This window comes from Chlorocebus sabaeus, chromosome 9 (assembly GCF_047675955.1).
Source record: "Chlorocebus sabaeus isolate Y175 chromosome 9, mChlSab1.0.hap1, whole genome shotgun sequence".
Classification (NCBI taxonomy): Eukaryota; Metazoa; Chordata; class Mammalia; order Primates; family Cercopithecidae; genus Chlorocebus; species Chlorocebus sabaeus.
Genome location: NC_132912.1, coordinates 67,836,935 through 67,861,039, shown reverse-complemented (window position 1 = coordinate 67,861,039; position 24,105 = coordinate 67,836,935). Strand labels below are relative to the sequence as shown.

Sequence of the window (24,105 nt, the reverse complement as noted above, 5' to 3'; positions counted from 1 at the left end):
CACGCCTGTAATCCCAGCACTTTGGGAGGCTGAGGCAGGTGATCACCTGAGGTCAGGAGTTCGAGACCAGCCTGGTCAACATGGTGAAACCCCGGCTCTACTAAAGACACAAAACTTAGCCAGGCATGGTGTTGCACACCTGTAATCCCAGCTACTCGGGAGGCTGAGACATGAGAATTGCCTGAACCTGGGAGATGGAGGTTGCAGTGAGCCGAGATTACGCCACTGCAATCCAGCCTGGGCAACAGAGCAAGACTCTGTCTCAAATAAATAAATAAATAAACAAACAAACAAATAAGTAAGTTAGTTTATTTTGCCAAAGTTAAGGATGCAGCCTGGACGATATGTGCCCAAAGTAACCAGGGTACAGCTCGCTTTTATACTTTTTAGGGAGACAGAATACATCAGTCAATACCTGTAAGTTGGCCAGGCATGGTAGCTCACACCTATAATCCTAGTATTTTGGGAGGCCAAAGTGGATGGATCACCTGAGGTTGGGAGTTTGAGACCAGCCTGACCAACATGGAGAAACCCCATCTCTACTAAAAACACAAAATTAGCTGGGTGTGGTGGTGCATGCCTGTAATCCCAGCTACTCGGGTGGCTGAGGGAGGAGAACCACTTGAACCTGGGAGGTGGAGGTTGTAGGGAGCTGAGATCGTGCCATTGCCCTCCAGTCTGGGCAATAAGAGTGAAACTCTGTCTCAAAAACAAAACAAAACCAACCAACCAACCAAACAAAACACCTGTAAGGTGTACACTGCTTTGATCTGGAGAGGCAGGACAACTCAAAGCAGGGGCTTCCAGGTTACAGGCAGATTTAAAGTTTTTCTGATTGGCAGTTGGTTGAAAGAGTTAAATTATTATCTAAAGACCTGGAAATCGGCCGAGTGCAGTAGCTCAGTCCACCACTTTGAGGGGCTGAGGTGGGCAGATCACTTGAGGTCAGGAGTTTGAGACCAGCCTAGCCAACATGATGAAATCTCGTCCCTACTAAAAATACAAAAAACAATTAGCCAGGTGTGTTGGCACACACCTGTAGTCCCAGCTACTTCGGAGGCTGAGGCAGGAGAATCGCCTGAACCTAGGAGGCAGAGGTTGCAGTGAACCAAGATCACACCACTGTACTCCAGCCTGGGCAACAGAGTGAGACTCTCTCTCAAAAAAAAAAAAAAAAAAAAAAAATAGACCTGGAAATCAATAGAAAGGAATGTCTGGGTTAGGAAGGAGACCAAGTTTTATCATGCAGATGAAGCCTCCAGGTAGCAAGCTTAAGAGAGAATAGATTGTAAATGTTTCTTAACAGACTTAAGGTGAATCTTGATGTTAAGGCTGGTTGGCTTTTCCTGAATTCCAAAAGGGCGGAGGGTATAACAAGGCATGTCCAACCCCTGCTTCCCAAGATGGCTTGAACTGTTTTTTCAGGTTAACTTCGGAATGCCCTTGGCTAAGAGGAGAGGACCATTCAGATGGTTGGGAGGTGCTTAGAATTTTATTTTTGGTTTACACACTATACTCAACTTCCAATCAAGGAAAATGGGACATCTGTATTAAAGTGTAACAACAATTCTGTGGCAGAAATTCAACACTCTGAGTTGATGACATGTTATAGTCTCATTTAACAGCAAATAACTAATTAGTAGTATGGGTCAATCTGTAAGGATTTTATACATACACACATATACACACATACATCTGCTAAAGAAAATCTCTTCCTATATACATAAAAATTCCACAGAACTTTTTTAGCATTCAAAGCAACAAACATCTTTATAGATAATATTTTATAACAATCTCTCTATATTTATATTCTCTCTAGAAACAAACTTAGGTTCATGGCTTGACAACAATATTTCACAGGATACTTTCCTGCCTTTGTTTTGTTTTGTTTTGTTTTGTTTTGTTTTCTGAGATGGAGTTTTGCTCTTATTGTCCAGGCTGGAGTACAATGATGCAATCTCAGCTCACTACAACCTCCACCTCCTGGGTTCAAGCAATTCTCCTGCCTCAGCCTCCCGAGTAGCTGGGATTACAGGTACGCACCATCACGCCTGGCTAATTTTGTATTTTTAGTACAGACAAGGTTTCTCCATGTTGGCCAGGCTGGTCTCAAACTCCCGACCTCAGGTGATCCGCCCTCCTCGGCCTCCCAAAGTGCGGGATTACAGGCGTGAGCCACCGCACCCGGTCTTCTTTTTTTTTTTTTTTTTCAAACCTTTACTTCAATTTCTAATTGCTCAAGTACTTTTTAAGAAGAATCTCCCTTGCTTACTTGAAGATGTTGTCTTAAACTTTGGGACTTAAAGCAAAATTAGAAGATCACAAATGAAAGTGTTACTGAACATATAGGTAAATATGTGCTGCTGTTGTTAGATTTTGTTTTGTTCTGTTTCAATAAGCTGAGGCTCAGAAAGTTAAGTATCTTACTCTAGGTAATACAACTAATCATTTCTAGATACCAGATCATAACCAATTTGACCTCTTATTGGCCATCAATTTTGCAGTCAATCAGAGGTATGTTTTATTCCTGACGTGGCAACTCTGTGCTTCCATAAAGTAGATGATTACACTATCGCAAATGACCACAATGAGAATTAAATGCAATAATACTTGTAAAATGCTGAGTACAATGCCTAACATGCAGCAAATTATGAATAAATATTTGTTTTGAGAAGTTTGGCAGGACTGGTTTCACAAGATACAGATCACAAAGACCCCGCTAATAAAGCAGGATGCAGTAAAGAACCAGCCAAACCCCACCAAAACCAAGATGACAATGAAAATAAGCTACCATCATCCTCACTGCTCATTATATGCCAATTATAACACATTAGCATGCTAAAAGGAACTCCCACCAGCATCGTGACAGTTTATGACTGCCACAGCAATGTCTGGAAGTTACCCTATATGGTCAGAAAGGGGGAAGAACTCTCAATTCCAGGAATTTCCCACCCAGTTCCCTAGAAAACTCATAAATAATCCACCCTATAGTTAGCATATAATCAAGAAATAATCATGAATAAAACCAGCCAGCAGCCCATGAGGGCTGCTCTGCCTATGAAGTAGTCACTCATTTATCCCTTTACTTTCTTAATAAACTTGCTCACTTTACTCTACGCTTGCTCTTGAATTCTTTCTTGGGCAAAGCCAAGAATCCACATGGCCTCCTGGGCTGAATCCCAACTGTGGGGTTTGCTCTGTGATAGTTTGAAAGGTGATATAAGAGAATATTGCTGATGGTGATGATAATTTAAATTATTTACCTAACAGTTACACTGTAATATATATTAGTTTAGAGATGATTTAAAGTATACAGGAGGATGTGCACAGGTTATATGCAAATACTACACAATTTTATCTAAATGACTTGAGCATCTGTGGATTTTGGTATCCGAGGGGGTCCTGGAACCAATCCTCACAGATATCGTGGAACTACTGTATTATTTTAAGTAATACAATTTTCACTGGTCAGGCATGGTGACTTAAGCCTGTAATCCCAGAACTTTAGGAGGTCAACGTGGGTGGATCACCTGAGGTCAGGAGTTCAAGACCAGCCTGGTCAACATGGTGAAACCCTGTCTCTACTAAAAATTTAAAAATTAGCTGGGCATGGTGGTACATGCCTGTAGTCCCAACTACTCAGGAGGCTGAGGCAGGAGAATTGCTTGAACCTGGGAGGTGGAGGTTGCAGTGAGCCAAGATTGCGCCACCTCACTCCAGCCTAGACAACAGAGTGAGACTCCATCTCAAAAAAAAAAAACAAAGAATGAAAGAAATTTCACTAAAATGTTACATAACTATTTAAACCGAAATATCTTCCCTTTAATGCAAATATTTAATTAAAATTAAAAAGTCAGGCCGGGCACAGTGGCTCATGCCTGTAATCCCAGCACTCTGGGAGGCCAAGGTGGGTGGATCACCTGAGGTCAGGAGTTCAAGACCAGCCTGGCCAACACAGTGAAACCCCATCTCTACTGAAAATACAAAAAAATTAGCTGGGCGTGGTGGTGGACATCTGTAATTCCAGCTACTTGGGAAGCTGAGGCAGGAGAATCTCTTGAACCCGGGAGGCAGAGATTGCAGTGAGCTGAGATCGCGCCAGTGCACTCCAGCCTGGGCAACAAGAGTGAAACGACATCTCAAAAACAAATTTTTTTAAGTAAGACTTAATCATGGGCCGGGCGCGGTGGCTCAAGCCTGTAATCCCAGCACTTTGGGAGGCCGAGACGGGCGGATCATGAGGTCAGGAGATCGAGACCATCCCGGCTAACACGGTGAAACCCCGTCTCTACTAAAAAAAAAAAAATACAAAAAACTAGCCAGGCGAGGTGGCGGGCACCTGTAGTCCCAGCTACTCGGGAGGCTGAGGCAGGAGAATGGCATAAACCCGGGAGGCGGAGCTTGCAGTGAGCTGAGATCTGGCCACTGCACTCCAGCCCGGGCGACAGAGCCAGACTCCATATATATATATATGTTGGTCTTCATTCCATTTCCTGGCAGCACCTAAAACCTTTGAAACCTCTGAAGTGATGTGTCTTTTTCTATCCTAATGAGATGACTGATGGTCGGGATGGGGGCTTCAAAATAGTCCCAGGAGGAGGGCTGATTTCCTGTGCAACCAACCATGTGATTAGAAAGCTGGTACTTTCAGTCTGGGTGGGATTTCAGTCCTGGCCTCCAGGGAAAGGAGAGAGACTGAAGACTGAGCACATTATCCTGGCCAACGACTTAATCAATCTTGCCTACATAATGAGGTCTCCATAAAAACCTAAAAGGACCATTCCAACAGCTTCCAGGCTGGGGAACTCATGAAGGTATAAGGAGCCTGGCATATATAACCTTCCCCTATACCTTGCCCTATGCAACTCTTACATCTGGCTGTTTCTTAGTTTTATCCTTTTAAGATATGCAAGTTATAGGCCGGTCACGGTGGCTCACGCCTACAATCCCAATAGTTTGGAAGGTCAATGTGGGCGGATCAGAGGAGGTCAGGAGTTCGAGACCAGCCTGGCCAACATGGTGAAACCCTGTCTCTTCTAAAAATACAAAAATTAGCCGGGCATCGTGGCACAAGCCTATAATCCCAGCTACTCGGGAGGCTGAGGCATGAAAATAGCTTGAACCCGGTAGGCAGACGTTGGAGTGAGCCGAAATCGCACCATTACACTCCAGCCTGGGCAACAAGAGTGAAATTGTTTCAAAAAGGAAAAAAAAAAAAAAAAAAGGAGTTGGGCGCGGTGGCTCACGCCTGTAATCCCACCACTTTGGGGGGCCAAGGCGGGTGGATCACGAGGTCAGGAGATCGAGACCATCCTGGCCAACATGGTGAAACCCCGTCTCTACTAAAATACAAAAAATTATCTGGGCGTGGTGGTGCACCTGTAGTCTCAGCTACTCCGGAGGCTGAGGCAGGGGAATCGCTTGACCCTGGGAAGCAGAGGTTGCGGTGAGCCAAGATCGTACCACTGCACTCCAGCCTGGGCAACAAGAGCGAAACTCCATCTCAAAAAAAAAGATAAGCAAGTTATAGTAAGTAAAGTGCTTTCTTGAGTCCTGTGAGCTGCTGTAGCAAATGACCAAACCCAAGGAGGTTGTGGGAACCTCCAGTTCACAGTGAGGTTGGACAGAAGTGGGTAACTTGGGAGCCTACTGCATGTGATTAGCATCTAAGGGGGAACAGTTTAGTGAGACCCAAACCTTAACCTGTGGGGGGTCTACACTAACTCTAGTTAGTACAAGAATTGAACTGAACTATAGGACAATCAACTAGTATCAGATATTGGTTAGTGTGGGAAATAATCCACACACCTCGTGTAGGCAGTGAAGTGCTGAGTGACTGCGTGTTATGAGTGAGAGTAAAGAGAGGAGAAAATTTTGTTTTTCTTATACAGATTGTTTTTTCCTTTATACTGTTCTAATCAAAGAAAAGGCTTTTTTTTTTTTTTTTTTTTTTTTTTGAGACAGGGTGTCTCACCCTGTCACCCAAGCTGGAGTGCAGTGGTGCGATCTCAGCTCACTGTAACCTCCACCTCCTGGATTCAAGCAATTCTCCTGCTTCAGCCTCCCAAGTAGCTAGGATTACAGGCATGTGCCACCACATCCAGCTAATTTTTGTAGTTTTTTTAGTGGAGACAAAGTTTCGCCATGTTGGCCAGCTGATCTCAAACTCTTAGCCTCAAGTGATCCACCCATGTCGGCAGCCCGAAGTGCTGGGATTACAGGCATGAGCCACCTCTCCTGGCCAAAATGCTTCTTTTTGTCTAACCTAAATATCATTTGAATCCTTTTCAAAAAAATGAGGAAAGGACTTGAATAGACATTTCTCCAAAGATGTACAAATGGTCAATAAACACATGAAAAGATGCTCAACATCATCAATCATTAGGCAAAAGCAAATTAAAACCATAATGAGGTATTATTCACACCCAGAACAGAGTATCTATTAGCAAAAAACTAGAATATTTTTCAGAGAAAATGTGGAGAAATTGGGACCTTTGTGCATTGTAGGTGGGAATGTAAAATAATGCAGCCATTGTTAGTCGAATTAAGTTTGGCCTAAAGCTGCCTTCATACATATTTTAAGGTTGGCCTAAATGTTTCTCCATACTTAGCTGTAACCTAACCATGTATAAATAGGCCTACTCTTGTAGCAAGTACCCAAGTCTCAGCCAATCACAGGCACCCAACTGTTCAAACCAAGTTCAAATAAGGCAAACTCTAGCTGTAAACAATCCAGCCATTTCTGGACCTCACTCCTGTTTTCTGTCTATGAATGTTATCCGACCATGAAGCAGCCCTAGAGTTGCTCTGAATCTATTCTGGTTCTGAGGGCTGGCCAATTCACAAATCATTCTTTGCACAAATAAGCTGTTAAATTTAATTTGTGTAAAGTGTTTTAATAGTATGTATACACAATGGAATATTATTCAGCCATTAAAAAGGAAGGAAATTCTGGCATATGGTACAATATGGATAGACTCAAAAGAACAAATACCTTATGATTCGACTTATATGAAGTACCTAAAATAGTAAAAATTCAGAGACAGAAGGTAGATTAATGGTTACCAAGAGCTTGGAAGAGGGAAAATGGGAAGTTATTGTTTAAAGGGTTCAGAGTTTCTGTTTAGAGATGATGACAAAGTTCTGAAAATGGATAGTGGCAATGGTTGCATGACATGTTGAATGTATTTAATGACAATGAAGTATACATTAAAAAGTGGTCCCGCCAGGCATGATGGCTCACATCTATAATCCCCATGCTTTGGGAGGTCAACGTGGGATCACTTGAGGTCAGGAGTTTAAGACCAGCTTAGGCAACACAGTGAGACCCCCATCCCTACAAAAATTTTTAAAACTGCTTTGGCATGGTGGTACACACCTATAATAGTCCCAGCTACTCAGGAAGCTGAGGCAGAGGGATCACTTGAGTCCAGGAGATTGAGACTACAGTGAGTTATGATCACACCACTGTACTCCAGCATAAGTAACAGAGTGACATACTCTCTCAAAAAAAAAAAAAAAACCAGTAGTTAAAAAAGTAAATTTTATGTTATATATATTTTATGACACTTTTTTTAAAGAAAAATGTATCTAGTCCAAATTATGTGGAATATGGCAACTGATTCATCATTTATCTGAGATTTAAAATTTTAAGAGAACAAAAACTGCCAAGGATGGTGTAATTAGAGAGAATTTACTAAAAAGACTGTTTGCAAAGACACAAGCAGAGTTAACAAAAACCAACAAGAGATAGTAAAGCACTCTGAACATAAAGAATGGAAAGACAGTAGGCCTTAGTGGGCCAGGGAAGGTAATACTGGAATTACCAGAACTCAGTCAACTGTAGTTACAGCTTTGGGAAACAGCTGACAGAAGCTGTGTGGCCTTCAGCAGAGGAATACAACTATTACCACTGACAAGGAGGGAGCCAGGGAAATACACACCCAGACATCACTGTCCTCCCACCTGCTGTCTTCGCTAAACCCTATTGGATAACAAAAGGAAAAGAGTTTATGGATGTAGCTTATAAAAGGCAACCTCTTAGAGCATAAAGCTGAGTGGCAAAGGTGAATACAGAGGGGCAAATGGAGACTATGTAGTACAACATGATACATTACTTTACCTCATATTTCTATTTTACTAGCCAAAGGAAAAACTGTAATAAACATGTTTATCAGTACAAAGAAAAACTCCTGCTGCCACAAAAAAGTAGGCAAGTAACTGGATTAAAATCTAAGATTTTTGTTGTTTAAAGAAAAACAGGCCAGGTGTGGTTGCTCACACCTGTAATCCCAGCACTTTGGGAGGCCGAGGTGGGCAGATCACCTGAGATCAGGAGTTCGAGACCACCCTGGCAAACATGGCAAAACCCTGTCTCCACTAAAAATCCAAAAATTAGCTGGATGTGATGGTGCGTGCCTGTAACCCCAGCTACTCGGGAGGCTGAGGCAGGAGAATTGCTTGAACCTGGGCAGCAGAGATTGCAGTGACTCCATCTCAAAAAAAAAAAACTAAAAAGAAAGCCCTGCGTTAAGAAATAAGATGAAAGTGAAAAGAAAGAAAGAAAAAAACCCAGTTTTGACGAGAGATATATGGTCTACCCCAATACTCTCAAACACTGAAAATAACAGACTAAAGGAGTGATATACTAGAATATTAGAGCTGAAAGAGTCCTTAACATTTTTCAAAATTTCAGTATGAGAGGGAACAGTCCAGGGAGGTGATAAGCAACTCCATCACTGTCATAAAGCTCTCTGGGCACTGCGGTGTGTTCCTATAGTCTCGACTGCTTGGGAAAATGAGGCAGATGGATCGCTTGAGGCCAGGAGTTTGAAGCTACAGTGCTACACAGTGACTGTGAATAGCCACTGCACTCCTGCCTAAGCAACACAGTGAAACCTTATCTCTTAAAAACCAACCAACCAAAAAACAAACAAACAAAAAATCACAAAGCTAGATAACAGCGAAATTGGAAACTGAAACCAGATTTGGTAACTCCTTTCTTCCTCTTCTTCCTATCAAACTATGCTACAGAAAGAAATCTGTGTATGTGCTTAATATTGGGAAAATCAACTAGTAAATAGGCTTAAAGAAACAAATAAAATCCCAGACTCATGAGGCTAAAATGTTTAATTTCTTATAGAACTCCAGATTTCCCACAATAACACTAGAGTCTGCCATCTATTTTCTTAACCAAAAAAAAAAAAAAAAATGACACTTCGTGAATCTTAACACAGTACACAAAGTATTTCAGGAGCTGACCAGATTTTAATCTGAGCCTAAAGAAAACATGCAGTTGAAAAGGAAATTATTAATGAGTTAGGAGCCATTTTCCTATAGAGCATGAAATTAAAACCTCTAGGCTAAGAGTAATGGGAGTTATGCCAAGGCTTTGACAGTCGAATTACTCTTTCAAAAGGGTGGAATATAGCCAGGTTTAGTGGCTTATGCCTATAATCCCAGAGCTTTGGTGGCTGAGGCAGAAGAATCACTTGAGGCCAGGAGTTCCTAACCACCCTGGGCAAGACAGCAAGACCCTGTCTCACAAAAACAATTTAAAAAAATTAGCCAGGCAAGGTGGCACATGCATGTAGTCATAGCTACTCAGGAGGCTGAGGCAGAAGGACTCTTTGAGCCTAGGAGTTTGAAGCTGCAGTGAATTATGATTGCACCATGGTACTTTAGCCTGGGTGACAGAGTGAGACTATGACTCAAAAAAAAAAGTTGGGATATATATGAAGAATGTATACTCCACTGGTGAAGACGACACAAAATTCACTTCCTCAAATGCATACGAATTACATACAAAGAATAAAAAAGAGAGAGAGAAAAGATGCAGTATCTATAAGACAAAATCTATACTATAAAGAAAAACTAGAAATATTAAAGATTAAAAGTAATTATTTATAAAAATAAAAGCAAGTTGTTTAAATGACCTCTTTTTCAGAAAAAAATATTAACATCAAACCTTTATAGCTTATTTTAAAACTTTCAAACATGCAGGAAATTTCAAAGACTACTATTATGAACACCATATGTGCATTACTTAAATTCAGCAATTAACATCTTGATATACTTGCTTCATCCATTTATCTATATAGCTATTCAACAAACTATTTTTTATGTTGAATCATTTCAAAGTAAATTACAGACATCATTAGGAGAAACATTTTACCTCTAATTTTTTTTATTTTTATTTTTTTTAGAGACAGGGTTTTGCTCTGTCACTCAGGCTATAGTGCAGTGGCATGCTCATAGCACACTGCAGCCTCAAAAGCCTAGGTTTAAGTAGTCCTCCTGCCTTAGCCTCCCAAGTGGCTAGGAACTACAGGGATGTGACAACACGCTTGGATAATTTTTTTTTTATTTTCTGTAGAGCCGAGGTCCCACTATGTCGTCCAGGCTGGTCTCCAACTCCCGGTCTCAAGTGATCCTCCCACCTCAGCTTCCTAAAGCTCTGGGATTATGAGCGTGAGCCACCACACCTGGCTGTACCCTATATTCTCCTACACAACTACAGTATCTTCTGCTGCAGAACTACATTATCAAATTTATTCAAATTGATAATTACCTAATATCTTCCAATACTAGAACACATAGAAACTTCCCCAAAATTTACAGCTGATTTTTCAAACAAGGATCCATACAAATATGACACATTATCTTTGGTTTTCTCTAGACAGTCTCTCTTAATCTAGAAGAGTTCCTCACACATAACCTTTTTCTCCCCTTACAACTTTAGTTTTTGTTGTGTTAAAATACACCTAATAGGCTGGGCGCAGTGGTTCACGCCTGTATTCCCAGCACTTTGGCAGGCTGAGGCGGGGGGATCACCTGAGGTCAGGAGTTCAAGACCAGCCTGGCCAATATGGTGAAACCCTGTCTCAACTAAAAATACAAAAAAAGTAGCTGGGCGTGGTGGCGGGCGCCTGTCCCGGCTATTTGGGAGGCTGAGGCAGGAGAATCGCTTGAACTAGGAGGTAGAGGTTGCAGTGACCCGAGATTGTGCCAGTGCACTCCAGCCTGGGCAACAAGAGCAAAACTCTGTCCCAAACAACAACAACAACAACAACAACAAACACATAATATAAAATTTACCCATACTCATTCAAATGGCTATTATTTAAATTAAAAAAAAACAGAAAACAAGTGTTGACAAGGATGTGTAGAAACTGAAACCCTTGTACACTGCTGATAGGAATATAAAATAGTGCAGGCACTACAGAAAAAGTATGGCAGCTCCTCAAAAACTTAAACATAGAATTACCATATGATCCAGCAATTCCACTTCTCGGTATATTTCCAAAGGAATTGAAAGGAGGGACCTGAATAGATATTTGTACAGCCATGCTCAAAGCAGCATTGTGCACAATAGCCAAATGGCGGAAGCAACCCAAGTGTCCATCGATGGACGAATGGATAAGTAAAATGTGACACATACATACAAGGAATATTATTCAGCCTTTGTTTTCCTTAATTATGGCAAGATTTCATCATGTCATTTCACTTTCAAAAGGAAATTCTAGCATGTGCTACAACATAGATGAACCTGAAGGGTACTATGCTAAGAGAAACAAATCAATTTAAAAAAAGACAAATACTTTGTGATTTCACTTACATGAAGCACCTAGCATAGTCAAATCATAGAGACAGAAACTACAATGATGGATGCCAGAGGTTTCAGGGAGAGGGAAATGAGGAATGAGCGTTTCATGAGTATGGAGTTTCAGTTTGGGAAGTAGTTTTGGAAATGAATGCTAGTGATGGTTGCATAACAATGTGAATGTACTTAATGCCACTGTACACTTAAAAATTATTAAAATGGCAAATCTTGCCGGGCGCGGTGGCTCAAGCCTGTAATCCCAGCACTTTGGGAGGCCGAGACGGGCGGATCACGAGGTCAGGAGATCGAGACCATCCTGGCTAACACAGTGAAACCCCGTCTCTACTAAAAACACAAAAAACTAGCCGGGCGAGGTGGCGGGCGCCTGTAGTCCCCGCTACTCGGGAGGCTGAGGCAGGAGAATGGCGTAAACCCGGGAGGCGGAGCTTGCAGTGAGCTGAGATCCGGCCACTGCACTCCAACCCGGGCGACAGAGCAAGACTCCGTCTCAAAAAAAAAAAAAATAAAAAAAAATAAAATGGCAAATCTTTAAGCTGTGCTAAAATATACACAACAGAAAATTGACCATTTTGACCACTTTTAAGCATACAATTCAGTGGCATATACACTCACCATGTTGTGCAATCACAGCACAATCCTAATTTCTGAAGAGAAAAGGGCAAATATATTGCAGCATTTTTCACATTGTGGATTTGTCTGATGGCTTCCTTGTGGTGTGGTTTTGTTTCTTTGTGTTTTTTTGAGACGGAGTCTCACTCTGTTGCCCAGGCTAGAGTGCAGTGGCATGATCTTGGCTCATTACAACCTCTGCCTCCTGGGCTCAAGTGATACTTGTGTCTCAGCTTCCCCAGTAATTGAGATTACAGGCATGTGCCACCATGCCCAGCTAATTTTTGTATTTTTAGTAGAGACAGGGTTTCACCACTTTGGCCAGGCTGGTCTTGAACTCCTATACTCAAGCAATCTTCACGCCTTGGCCTCCCAAAGTGCTGGGATTACAGGTGTGAACAACAGCACCACAGCACACTTGTGGTGCGGTATTAAATCTTTCTCTATTCCCTTTTTTTTTCCTGTAAACGGAAAGTTGTACTAAAAGTTAGATCACAAATTAAGTATTTTTGGCAAGAATTCTACATAGATTATTTTGTATATTTCATAAGTCTTGACTTAGGCTTTTTTCTCTGATGTCTAATCTGTCATTAATCCCATTAAATGTATTTTTCATCTCAGACATTATAGTTTCCATCTCCAAAAGTTCTGTTTGAGTCTTTTTATACCTTTCATGTCTCTATTTAACACGTTCAATCTTGGCCAGGCGTGGTGGCTCACGTCTGTAATCCCAGCACTTTGGGAGGACGAGGCAGGTGGATCACAAGGTCAGGAGATCAAGACCATCCTGGCTAACACGGTGAAACCCCGTCTCTACTAAAACTACAAAAAATTAGCTGGGTGTGGTAGCATGCAACTGTAGTCCCAGCTACTTGGGAAGCTGAGGCAGAAGAATGGCATGAACCTGGAAGGCGGAGCTTGCAATAAGCCGAGATTGCGCCACTGCACTCCAGCCTGGGCGAGAAAGCAAGACTCCGTCCAAAAAAAAAAAAAAAAAAAAGGTTCAATCTTTATTCTAGTTTCCTGAGCATATGGAATATGCTAACTGTTTTAAATCCCTCTTTACTAATTCTATCATCTGTGTCACTTCTGTTTTGGTTTCTAATTTTTTTTCTCATCAGTATGAGTCACATTTTCCTACTTCTTTGCATGCCTAGTAATTTCTGACTGGATGCCAGACATTGTGAATTTTACCTTGTGTGCTTTCTCGTATCCCTATAACTATTTTTGAGCTTTATTCTGGGCCATGATTAAATTAGTAGGGAACAGTTTTGGCCCTTTCAGGTCTTGCTTTTAAGCTTTGTCAGGCTGGGCTGGAGAAGTATTTAGTTCAAGGCTAATTTACCCACTATTAGGGCAAAACCCTTAAGAGACTCTACATAGAAACCCCATCTCTACTAAAAATACAAAATTAGCTGGGTGTGGTGGTGCACACCTGTAGTCCCAGCTACTTGGGAGGCTGAGGCAGGATAATCGCTTGAACCTGGGAGGCAGAAGTTGTGGTGAGCCGAGATCGCGCTATTGCACTCCAGCCTAGGCAACAAGAGCAAAACTCCATCTCAAAAAAAAAAAAAAAAGAGAGAGTCTACACAATGATCTGTAAGATGGTTTCCACTCTGGTTGGTGGGAAAAAAAAAAAACAAAAAAAAACCACTATTCCTAATTCCGCAAGTATTGTTTTATCTGATCTTTTCAAGTGATTACCTTCCTCGCCTCAGAAAGTTTCCTCACGTGTATCCACTGATCAGTTCTCAGCCGAATACTCAAGAGGGATCCTCTGCAGTTCTCTGAAGTTCTCCCTCTCTGCAGCTATCTCCAGTTTTCTGCCCTGCAAACTCCAGATGCTTTGGCCTCCCCAGACTCCCTCAATTAAGGGAAACTATTGTGCTCTGCCTGGGTTCCCTGTCCCTGTTGTGCAGCTGGAAAACTGTCTAGGCAGCAAGTCAGAGCAATCATAGACCTCATCTCATTTCTTTCCTATCTTTCAGGGATTACTCTCCTTGGCTGCACAATGCTCAAAATCTAGACAACCACTGTTTTACACATTTTTGTCTGCTTTTTTAGCTGTTTCAGGCAGGAAGGTAAGCCTAGTCCCTGTTACTACTACTTCACCAGAAACGGAAGACCAATTTTTTTTGTCCCTTTTATTCATCTCTTTCTCTGAATTATTTTAAGGCAACTCAAATATTGTATCATTTCACTGCTATACATTTTGTTATGTCTCTCCAAAAATATGGATTTTTGGCATAATCATGTCAGTTATACTCAACCAATTTAACCATTCCTAAGTATAATCTAACACCAGTCCATACTCCAATTTCCTCAATTAAAAAAAAATTGAACAACTGATAGTTTAAACTCTTTTTAATGCTAGCATTTAATAGACACTATTCTGTGAGGGGTACTATGCTAAGCACCTGATATCCATTACCTTATTTAGTCCTCAGTAATCCTTTGGGGTAAATATTATTATTACTCCCATTTCACTGATAAGAACACCAAAGCTTGCTGGGCATGGGGGCTGACACCTGTAATCCCAGAACTTTGGGAGGCCGAGGCGGCAGGGTCACTTAAGGCCAGGAGTTTGAAACCAGCCTGTGCAACATATTAAGACCGAGTCTCTACAAAAAAGTTAAAAATTAGCCAAGTGTGGTGGCACACACCTATAGTCCTAGCTACTCAGGAGGCTGAAGTATAAGGACTGCTTGAGCCCAGGAGTTTGAAGATGCAGTAAACTGTGGTCACACCACTACACTCCAGCCTGGGTGACGGCGTGAGACTCCAACTCAAAACAACAAAAAACCCAGCAAAGCTCGAAGCTGTTAAAAAGTTTGCCAAGGCTGGCCGCAGTGGCTCACACCTGTAATCCTAGCACTTTGAGAGGCCGGGGCAGGCAGAGCACTTGAGGTCAGGAGTTAGAGACCGGCCTGGCCAACATGGTAAAACCCCGTCTCTACTAAAAATAAAAAAATTAGCCAGGAGTGGTGGCACATGTCTGTAATTCCAGCTACTAGGGAGGCTGACGCAGGAGAATCGCTTGAGTACAGGAGACGGAGGCTGCAGTGAGCTGAGATCACGCCACTGCACTCCAGCCTGGTCAACAGAGCCAGACTCTGTCTCCAAAAAAAAAAAAAAAACACAACTACCAGTTTGCCTAAGGTTATAGCATGGCAAAGGCAGGTTTCTCTGATCACAAACACTCTATTTTCTAAAAACAATTGTGTATCTTTATTATTTTTTTGAAATGAGGTCTCATTATGTGGCCCAGGCTGGTCTTGAATTCCTGGGGTCAAGCAATCCTCCCACCTCAGCCTCCAGAATAGCTGACATTACAGGTGTGTGCCACTGCCCTGGCTCCCAATGGAATTGCACTTAACCATTATGCTTCAGTACCATCTCAGGACCTATTAGCAAAGAGTATCAGACAATATCAATGCTTACATTGAAAATTAAATTCTAAGATTGCTTAATTTAAATGCTATTGCATTTGATTAATGCTATTGCAGGTCAAAGACCTGAAAAAAATAATAATGCTACTTTATTTGAAATATATTACAATAAAATCTGCTTAAAATTTTAAAAAATACAACTTTCAAATCTAAAAGTGAATTTTAATTGAAAAAGCACAAGAAACTTGGTTGAAATGAAATTAACTATCATCTCTAACTAGAGAATGCAGATTCGTTTAATTATAATGTGCTACCATAGCTCTTGTCAAGTAAAACAGGTTGCGATGACAGAAATATTTTGTATCTGTGCTGTTCAATACAATAGCCACTAGCCATATGTGAGTACTGGGCATCTGAAATATGTCTAGTAAAACTAACAGAAACTGAATTTTTTATTTTCTTTATTTTTAATGAGCTTAAATCTAAATTGTAATTATCTGTTCATCTGTCCGTTTTCTCCACTAGGCTATAAGATCCTTGAAGAACAGAACATATTTTCATCTCTCCTTTCAATGTCTTGATACATATTAGAAATCTGTTTGTTGATATGTTGTAGAATAAGTGGATGGAATTTTCTAGATGTGTCCAGGTAAATTCTCTAAATATATTAGACTGATAAAGGTTACAAAGTACAGACTTACTTTGTTGGATTATATCCTTTGTCTATTCTGACTTTTAAAAAAGATGAAATATCAGCCAGGCCCGGTGGCTCACGCCTATAATCCCAGCTCTTTGGGAGGCTGAAGCAGGCAGATCACAAGGTCAGGAGATCAAGACCATCCTGGCTAACGTGGTGAAACCCCATCTCTACTAAAAATACAAAAAAATTAGCCGGGCGTGGTCGCAGGCACCTGTAGTCCCAGCTACTCAGGAGGGTGAGGCAGGAGAATGGTGTGAACCCGGGAGACGGAGTTTGCAGTGAGCCGAGATTGCGCCACTGCACTCCAGCCTGGGCAACAGAGCAAGACTCCGTCTCGAAACAATAAATAAATAAAACAGATGATATATCTTATTTACTCATTTATTCACCAAACATGCTCTGAGCTTATACATTTGACAAAGACTCTGTTGTGTACTTGGTATACGATGATGAATAAGACCCGGTTTCTGGCATCAAGAATCACTCAATGTAATAGACAATACATACAATTGCTCCACAAAGTAAGAAGACTACTTTAAACAGATAAAGTAAATTATGAGAACCAACAAGGAAAATAACCACCTGAGGGTAGAGGGAGTTTCTACACACTGAACAATAATTCATTAACCTAGTTTAATGATGAACAGCAGCTCACCAGTTGGGAGATGGCAGAATGGTGGAGAGGCATTCCAAGTACAACAAACAGCCTATGTAAAGGCATAAAGACACAAAAAGGCATGGCGAACAGGGGGAGCAAAAAGTGTCTCATTCTGACTAGAACATGGGAAAACGAGTAAAAAGGGGAGGAGGATAAATTAGAGCTAGATTCTAATACTCTTTTGTGCCATATTACAGTGCTGACTCAATCTTATTAGGATGGTAGGCAAAGTATTCATGTTTACTTTTTTTTAAAAAAGGAAAAAAACAGCTTGCTAATTCCCATACTCAAAGAACAAACTTTAAAAAGCAAAATATAAATTATAATTTTTGCTTATAACAGACACCAAATCCAAATTAACTGTCCAAGCAAGGTTATTAGAATAGGCACTTTAAGATTTTGTTGTTTTTGAGATGGAGTCTCACTCTGTCGCCCAGGCTGGTATACAGTGGTGCCATCTTGGCTCACCGCAACCTCTGCCTCCCGGGTTCAGGCAATTCTCATGCCTCAGCCTCCCAAGTAGCTGGGATTACAGGAGTGTGCCACCACGTCTGGCTAATTTTTTGTATTTTTAGTAGAGATAAGGTTTCCCCATGTTGCTCAGGCTGGATTCGAACTCCTGACCTCAAGCTATTCTCCTGCCTCAGCCTCCCAAAGTACTGGGATTACAGGCATGAGCCACTGCAACTGGCCAAGCACTTCAAGTTTTAAATAAGCAACATTAAATCACTTTGAAGAGAAATGCAAGCACTATTTGTGTACTTAACTGATGTGATATCTTTCTCAAATACTACACTAAAGTTTCAATTTTCTCATAGTAAAACCCATCTTGAACTTAATATTAGTCTAGGAAACATTTATGATCTGCAAAAAATTGATCACCCTGTTAGTTTGGGGAAAAAAAGATGAGTCTACTTCTAGCCATTTCTTGCCTCATAAACAGAACTAAAACACCTCTCCCACGATGTGGCAATATTTAACTTTTCAATGCCAGGTTATTAATTATATTTAATGTCAATCACTTCTCACGGTTGTACAATTCCACAGCTACCTTTTTTTTTATTTTTTCAACTAACATTCTGTTATCTGTTTTACCCACAGGTATCTTATTTACAGGTATCCACTCTATCGTGCTCTTAAAGCAAGACTGGCCAGGCATGGTGGCTCATGTCTGTAATCCCCATATTTTGGGAGGCCAAGGCAGGCGGAATGCTTGAGCCCAGGAGATTGAGACCAGCCTGGGCAACATAGTGAGGCCCCGTTTCTACAGAAAAAAATTGTTTTAACGATGAACCATCAGAATAAGGCATAAAGATACAAAACTAATGTTAACTGTAGTTTTAAAGTTAACACCCAGTAACAGCAATTAGTTATAATTATGGTAATTTATTTTACATACCATGTTCAAAATAAAGTGGTTTTGGATTGGTGCAGTGGCTCACACCTGTAATCCCAGCACTTTGGCTGGCAGATCACCTGAGGTCAGGAATTTCAGACCAGCCTGGCCAATATGGTGAAACCTCATCTCTACTTAAAATACAAAAAAAAAAATAGCCGGCTGTGGTGGCAGGCACCTGTGATCCCAGCTACTCGGGAGGCTGAGGCAGGAGAATTGCTTGAACCCAAGAGGCAGAGGTTGCAGTGAGCCAAGAACGCGCCATTGCACTTCAGCCTAGGCGACAAGTGTAAAACTCCACCTCAAAAAATAATAATAATTTTTTAAAAATTAAATGGTTTCTATACTAACAGTTTAAACATAAAATAATGAAAAGAACCAAGCATTTAATCATATCCACAACATGTATTTAAATATTTAAAACATTTTTATTTACTATGTATTAACTGCAGTTACTAATCAAGTTCACCCACAGAAATAAAAATATCAAGAATTTATTTTAACAAGCTGGCCAATACATAATATATTTAAAGTTATAAAACCTGAATATTCCAGACCAAAGGTACTAAACATGTAATAACAGTACAGATACACACACTGGAAGAGTTTAAATTTTTTCAAATTCTTTAAGTTATTATAATAATAAGCATTAAAAACAGAAAAAAATCAACACGTAAACTGTAAATACATTTTTTTATATTGCAAAAGGAAGCCAAGTTCTCTTTATTTATTTTTTTTTTTTTTGAGCCAGAGTCTTGCTCTGTCGCCCAGGCTGGAGTGCAGTGGCATGATCTCTGCTCACTGCAAGCTCCGCCTCCTGGGTTCAGGCCATTCTCCTGCCTCAGCCTCCCCGGAGTAGCTGGGACTACAGGCGCCCGCCATGACGCCCAGCTAATTTTTTGTATTTTTTGTATTTTTTTTTTTAAGTAGAGATGGGGTTTCACCATGTTAGTCAGGACGGTCTCGATCTCCTGACCTCGTGATCTGCCCACCTCGGCCTCCCAAAGTGCTGGGATTACAGGAATGAGCCACCGCGCCCGGCCCCAAGTTCTCTTAATTTAAAAAAAAAAAAAAAAACCCACGAAAATTATTTTAGTGAACGTCTGTTGTTTTTGCCTATCTAGCAACCAATCTCTCTTCTCCAGAAAGTATCACCTCAATTTTTCTTTAGGATCTGTCACCCACCCTTAATTCAAATGGTTTCAAACTATATCCCTCTCCTTCCCACTCCAGGATAGGGACAAATTCCAAGCCTAGCCACACAAAGCATTCCATCACTCTGGCCACAGGGACTGCCTCTCTAAGATGGGCAAAGACCCAAGTCAGGTCAATGAAACTACCATACAGTGGTGTGCTGGAACTGCAGAGAAAGGGAAGTTCTCTTTCTTCTTGGGTTTCTGAGGTTGAAGGAAGTAAGCCTAGTGCTGGTATTACAATCTTTCCCAGGGAATTAGACTCCAGAACCTTAATTACTTTTCCACACTGAATCCCAAATACGCAAAGGGAACTAGGGGTTACCTGGTAGTAAGAGAAAAGATAAATTAGGACTTTGACTTTCAATATTGTATTTTCCATAATGTTTCCATTTTTCAAAAATAAGCATACTACTTTTATAATAGGAAATTTAAAACATTTAAAAATATTGTCCATGTTTTCTTCTCAAATATGCTCAGATATTCATATTTCAATATCCTAAAAGTATTAACAATTTTCTCATAATTTACCAAAGCACATAGAATATCCATCTAAAAACAATCACCTTCTTCTTCTGGCACAAAATAAAGCTATTACAATATTTTCATTTTTAAATTATGAGTGGGAGGCCAGGTACAGTGGCTCACACCTCTAACCCCAGCACTTGGCAAGGCTCAGGCAGGCAGATCACTTGAGTTCATGGGTTTGAGACCAGCCTAGCCAACATAGTAAAACCCCATCTACTAAAAATACAAAACAACCAGGCGTGGTGGTGCACTCCTGTAATCCCAGCTACTTGGGAGGCTGAGGCAGGAGAATCGCTTAAACCCAGGAGGCAGAGGTTGCAGTGAGCCGAAATCACACCATTGCATTGTAGCCTGGGCAACAAGAGTGAAACTCTGTCAAAAAGACAAGAAAGGGCCGGGAGCGGTGGCTCAGGCCTGTAATCCCAGTACTTTGGGAGGCCAAGACGGGAGGATCACGAGGTCAGGAGATCGAGACCATCCTGGCTAACACGGTGAAACCCCGTCTCTACTAAAAAAAATACAAAAAATCTAGCCGGGCAAGGTGGCAGGCGCCTGTAGTCCCAGTTACTCGGGAGGCTGAGGCAGGAGAATGGCATAAACCTGGGAGACGGAGCTTGCAGTGAGCTGAGATCCAGCCACTGCACTCCAGCCTGGGCAACAGAGTGAGACTCCGTCTCAAAAAAAAAAAAAAAAAAGACAAGAAAGACAGAGCGAGACTCCATCTCAAAAAAAAAAAGACAAGAAAAGAAAAGGGAAGGGGAGGCGAGGGAGAAAGGGAGAAAAAAGAAAAGAAAGAAAAGAAAAAAGAAAAGAAAGAAAAGAAAAAAGAAAAGAAAAGAAAAGGAAAATATGAGTGGAAAAAACAGTTTGAGTAAACCTTTTTTTAAAAAACTGGTTCTTGTGGCTAGGCATAGTGGCTTGTACCTATAATCCCAGCACTTTGCGAGGCCAAGGCGGGAGGATCACTTGAGTCTGGGAGTCTAAGACTAGCCTGGGCAGGCCGGGTGTGGTGGCTCAGGCCTGTAATCCCAGCAGTTTGGGAGGCCGAGGCAGGTGGATCACCTGAGGTCAGGAGTTCGAGACCAGCCTGGCCATCATGTAAAACCCCATCTCTACTAAAAATACAAAAAATTAGCCAAATGTGGTGCCTCGCCTGCAGTCCCAGCTACTTGGGAGGCTGAGGCAGGAGAATTGCTTGAACCTGGGAGGCGGATGTTGCAGTGAGCCAAGATCACACCACTGCACTCCAGCCTGGGCAACAGTATGAGACTTCTTTCCCACTCCCCAACAAAAGGACCAGCCTTGGCAAAATGGCTGAACCCCATCTCTATTTAATTAATTAGTTAATTAATTAAAAACTGGTTATCATTTTAAAAGGGATACATTAAACAATTGTATATGGAAAAAATAGTTAATGTTCAGCACGTGCTGCAGCCATTGTAAAAATGGCTCAAGAGATAAAGCTAACTTTAAAGACTGAAAGTGGCAAAATTGGGTTTAAAAAAGCTTTATCAATTATATTAGTCCTATAACTCTGAATAGCATAAGATCTGAAGGAGTTGGTCAGTTAAATATTTCAATTATAATTATTTTGCATAATACTGCATTATGGAGAAATTTCATATCGTTTTATTCTTTTGTTGTTGCTGTTTTAAGAGACAGGGTATCACTCTGTTGCCCAAGCTGGAGTACAATGGTACGATCACTGCTCACTGCAACCTCAACCTCGAGGGCTCAAGTCATCCTCCTGTCTCAGCCTCCCAAGTAGCCAGGACTACAGGGATGCACCCAGCTAATTTTTGTGTTTTGTAAAGATGGTCTTGCCATGTTGCCCAGGCTAGTCTCAAACTCCTGGATTCAAGGGATCCACCTGGCCTCCCAAAGTGCTGGGATTATGGGCCTGAGACACCACACCCAGCCTGTTTTATTCTTAAATACAGGAAAGTTAGTCTGGAGATTCACTTCTTAGGAATGTAAACAATCTACTGAATATAGTAAATATAAAGGAAGACAGCAATAAACACTTTTGTTCTCTTCCATTTATTAGCTTTTATTAGTTTCTATCATTCTTTTCCTTTCTCCCCAGGCACACAAGCCACTCCAGAATATTCACTTTTTGTTAATATTATGTTTTACGACTCTCAGTAAGGACACTTAGAAGATGTCAGGGACACTTGCTTGATACATTAGGTAGCCAGAGTGATGCTCTTAAGTAGAAGAGACAATCAGAGACATACCAACGGTGGGGACAAAGAGTAGCTGGAGGCAAAAGCCAGCTTCTTACAGAAAAGTGGCAATGGGTTCTAAAGTTTTTAGGATAAGGCAACATTCAAAAAGCTCCTTACCTTGTCCACGCCAGAAACACAGTAGGTGGGTCATTCTGGCCAACACCTTTGTCTCAAGACGCTGACGTTTATTATTGTCATATGGTCCAATGAAACCTAAACTCTCCTACAGCTATCAACACCGAACTTGTTTCACCTAATGAAATGCAAACTCCTTTCTTAATACTGCTAGATCACTTCCCCACATGCCCAAAAGGGATGTTTTAATATAAACAAAGGCATATCAAAAAAGCCACTCAAACAAGTGCGATAGAAACATTTACTGATAAATAGGAAGAAAATTGGCGTTTCTAAGGTACCACAGGGAGAATAAAATATTTTACTCTAGTCCCTTAGCTATAAGATATTTATTCTATTTATATTTACTAATGGCCACTGTATTTTTCAAGGCATGGTAAAGGGAAGGTAAAGAAACCATCAACCATAAGATTACAGAGAAGGCAACTTAAAGAACAGTTTGTTTTCAACTCTTCTCCTAACATTCACATAGAGTCAATAAAATCTAGCTCTTTCTCAAAACAGCCTGTGGCCGGCCAGAATGGGGCGGTGAAAAGAAAACAGGGAGAACGTAATGAAAATGGGAAGGCGCTGGAAAAGATAAAAACTGAACAGTCCGAGTAACCTGCACTTTGCATTGCTCCTTTGAGTCCTCACTGATTTTCCACTTACTTCGATTCAGTGGTTAATATTTCTCCGTATTAGAAATCCATCTGTGAACTCCCGCACCCACTTCCAACCACATCCACAAATTCCAAGAGAGCCGGTCAAGGCTACTAGAGTGTCCCACTCGCCCGTGAGGAGGCGGGCGTCGGCGCCAAGTTGGGAAGCCGGCACTGGGAGAAGTTCTCCCGGGACGGGAGAAGGGACGGGTTGGGGTGAAGAAAAGTGGAGGACGGGAGGCAAGCATGACTACGGACTCCTCTCAGCACCAAAAGCTGAGCGCATCAGGGAGAGACAGGTATCCCGCCAGACCCGAGAAGTAGCCAGATGCCCGGGACGGACAAACGGCCAGCCTCGGAACCCAGTTCCCTAAGGCTGTCTCGCCAACCCCCTTGCCCTTCGCCTTCCCTAATTGCTGTCTCCTCAAACCCTCCAGAGTCCGAGACTCACGCGTCCAAGCACGAGCTCCAGCAGCTCCTCGGTCAAAGCCGCCCACCTCTGACAGCCATAGAGATGAAACAGCGGAGACAAACCTCCACCTCCTCCGCCCACCCTCACGTGACTCTCCCAGCCGCTGGGCCTGTCGGGATCTTGGCGACAGGCGTGTGGGAGGGGCACAGACGAAAAGGAATGGGGAGGGGCGGGGAAATCAACGCGCCACGCCCCAGCCTCGGACCCCGCCCCAGCCCGGTCACTCCCCCTTACCCGGCTCGCGTTTAGGCGGGAAAGCTGGAGAGCTCCCAGAAGCTGTCGGGCATTTCTTCTGGTTTTTTTCCCCTCCACAAGGGTCATAGGAATCTGTTGAGAAATTTATTGTGGCTCATGACGCCTCCTCGGTACCCGTTTTCGTGTTGGCTAAGCAAAAAGGAGTTCGTGAAAAGAAAACTGGACCACAATGAGTTGGAAATTGTTTCTTTCCAACTCCGTTTCGTTTTATCAGAGATGAAATTTTATCAGAGTTAAATGTTCCTGTTTCATAACCTTGAGCCTTTTTTGGATTTAGA

At 41.7% G+C, this 24,105-nt stretch overlaps 1 protein-coding gene across 2 annotated transcripts in view; it reads right to left on the bottom strand.

The window, feature by feature from the left end:
* The window catches only part of MICU1 (mitochondrial calcium uptake 1), a 262,263-nt gene extending 238,593 nt beyond the window's left edge, over positions 1–23,670 (bottom strand). The window contains exon 1 of one of the 2 annotated variants that reach the window (XM_007963109.3): positions 23,552–23,670. The gene's annotated coding sequence lies outside the window, so the exon portion shown is untranslated. The remainder of the gene's footprint in view (positions 1–23,551) is intronic. The other variant, XM_038009080.2, reaches the window with a different exon arrangement.
* Between the last annotated feature and the right edge of the window lie 435 nt (positions 23,671–24,105).